Below are 2972 nucleotides of genomic sequence, written 5' to 3'. Positions count from 1 at the left end.
CAGTGCTTTAGGTAATTTAAGCCTAAAAAGTAATTTTAACAGTTTGCTTGAATTTTTGGAAAATTAAGAATGTTAGATTATTAAGACAATTTGCGATGTATATTTTAGAATTTGTTCCTGTAAATCATTGTGTCCTGTTTTGAATGATTAACCACATTTCATTTTTGTACCCTGTCTTATCTGAATAATCACCTTCTTCCTTTGTGCAAAATCCCTCCCTGAAAAATAAAAGACAAATACAGATTGAATGCTGCATGCAATACTGCCTGCAGTGCCATGCTGCCTGCAATGCAGGGTCTGCCTGCCAGTTTTGCATCCACTCTGGTCTCAGAGTGTCTCTTTTTTTCTCTCATTGCATCTTTGTGCATATTCTTTTTCTATTTCTTTTGCCGCCAGATCTCCCTACTTTGTGAACCAAACTTCCCTGTCGAGGCAGGTCCCCGACAGCATCAGCATTGGAGAAAAACTCACTAACAGTGTGCAATCTCCAAATGATACAACCAGGTTTGCTGAAAGTGAAGAAGATTTAAACTACTTACTGATGAAAATCAAAGAATACATACACTCTTTCATATGGATTGCATGTCAGTGTGAAGAAAACCAAAATCCTCATAACTTGACCAATAAATAATATCATGATAAATGAAGAAAAAAATGAAGTTGTCAAAATTTCATTTTTGCTTGGATTCACTATCAACATTCATGAAAGCAGCAGTCAAGAAATCAAATGACATAATATATCAGGCAAATCTGCTACACAAGACTTTTTTAAAGTGTTCAAGAGCAAAGATATCAGGTTGAGAACTAAGGTTCACCTGACAACAAACCGTGGTATTTTGAATAGCCAAATATGCTGGTAAAACTTGAGCAATGAATAAGGAAGACCTTAGAAGCACTGATACATTTGAGTTATGATGTTGGAGAAGATGGTCTTTAAATTCAGGTAGGATATACTCGGTCATATTTTGGCTCCTGTGGTCTTGTTTAAATTTTCTTCAGCTTCAGCCTGAACTTCCATATGGGAAATTTATGGCTGTTTTCACAGTTACTCCTGGCCTTGTTTTGACTGGTGATATTGAGCGTCTCCATCTTCTCCTACCACACATTTTGGCAATTTGTTTCTTGTATATTCTATCAAGCAAATTCCATGTGTAAAATCATTGTTTATGTTGTTGAAAAAAATATTTGCAATATGTAACACTTTGGTCTTGCTAAATTCTATGTGATATCCAGCACGGTTTCTATCACCAAGGTTCTATTTTTCCAACAGGAGCCAAAGTATGACTTTGAGTATATCCCATCTGAATTTAGAGGCAATTTCAAGAACAGATTTAACACACTAAACACTTATGTATGACTGAAGACCAGAAGAGTTGTAGGATAACATCAAGAACATCATACATGAAGAAGGTAAAAGATCATTAAGAGGACAGGAAAGAAAGAAAAGATCAAAGTGGTTATAAGAAGAGATTCTGAAACTTTCTCTTGCACTTAGAGCAGTTAAAACAAATGGAAGAAATGATGAACAAAAAAATTTCACAGCAAAGCTTGAGAAGTCAGAATTAACTATTATAATGAAATGTGCAAAGACCTGGAATTAGAAAAGCAAAACACTCAGTATTTATCAGTCTAAGAGAACTGAAGGTCGTTCTGCAATTGCAAGATGTTGTTCTACTAGGTGGTATGTTCTCCAGGCAATCACTAGGGCCCCCGCCACCCTCCCTAGGCCTTCTCAGCAGGTTTCACTTTTTCAAGTCATGACAGGGGCTTCCAGATCCTCTAGCAATATGTTGTTGGACAAGCTGGAATCCTCTTTTGAGGCATGCTTCACTTCTTGGTGATCCAGGATCATGTCAATGGCATCAATCAGGAGGAAATGCCAACTGGTGTTTATCAGTGTATCCAGAAGTTTCTGGCTGTCACAAGACAGGCAGAATGGTTTTTCTTACAAAAAACATTAGAGTTACCTGTCCAGAAATTAGACCAAGTTCTCAAAAAGGATATCTCAGAACTAAGGAATGAACTGCAGCGGATTGAAGCCCTGGTCCAAACACATCTGAGGCAGCTGTAGCATTGGCAGCAGGCTCTGGGTAACATCAACACACAGCACAAAAAGCCATTGACCTCCCAGAGGGCTCCTTGGTCTACCTGGAGCAGGAGTAGCCCACAGCCCTGCACCAATGAAGCCCACCTGAGCACCAGCGCTGACGCCCCCTGAGAGCAGTTATGCAGAATACCTGTTCTTGTTAGAATGGCCAAAATGTAACAGAGACATGAAGTGAACACATGCTGTTAGGAAAATAGCACCAACAGATTTGCTCCATACAGTGTTGCCACTAACCTTCAATTTCTTTAAAAAAAAAAAAAATCTACAAAGTGCAATAAAGCAGGTATGCCTGTAGTAGTATGGATATTTAAGTAAATGTGTGATGTTTTGGACTTTGAACTATCTTAAGAGGAAGGATCTAATGCAGTAATGTCTGTGGTGCATCCAGAGCTCTCAGAGTGAGAATATTTTGTAAATATGTAGGAGGATTATAGCATCCTAGCTTAGCGTGGTGGTAGTACTTTTGTATGAGCTGAAATTATTCTTTGGTATTGAGTTACTGCTTTGTGAGGTTGGCAGTGACTAGTAGGAGCAAGAGAAGCTACATTGTGTTGTGCCCTGTCCAAACTAATCCCTTTAAGGAGTGGACAGACCCTGTTCTCATACAGCACGGCAATTGAGTACAAGTGAAATACTTACAGGGGTTGACGTTTGCTGTGACACAGTTTTAGATTCGTTTCATTTTCATTTTGCTTTTCTGGAGCAAAACAAGTTTCCATTAAGGAACACTCTTGTTCATGGATGGTCTTGATTTCTAGGGGCTGGGACCTCTAGGTAGGGATTGAGCAGTAGGATGGTCCTGGGCTACAGAAACGTCTCAAAAAGCAAGTCCAGCATCAGACTTAGGGACCTATCTTCTTGTTAA

General features: G+C 39.0%; 1 pseudogene; it reads left to right on the top strand.

The window, feature by feature from the left end:
- The window catches only part of LOC102817291, a 194452-nt pseudogene extending 192257 nt beyond the window's left edge, over window positions 1-2195 (top strand).
- The last annotated feature ends 777 nt before the right edge of the window (window positions 2196-2972 follow it).

This window comes from Chrysochloris asiatica, unplaced genomic scaffold (genome assembly GCF_000296735.1).
Source record: "Chrysochloris asiatica unplaced genomic scaffold, ChrAsi1.0 scaffold00001, whole genome shotgun sequence".
NCBI lineage: Eukaryota > Metazoa > Chordata > Mammalia > Afrosoricida > Chrysochloridae > Chrysochloris > Chrysochloris asiatica.
Note: the sequence above shows the minus strand (reverse complement) of the source record. Positions and strands in the feature narration are given on the sequence as shown.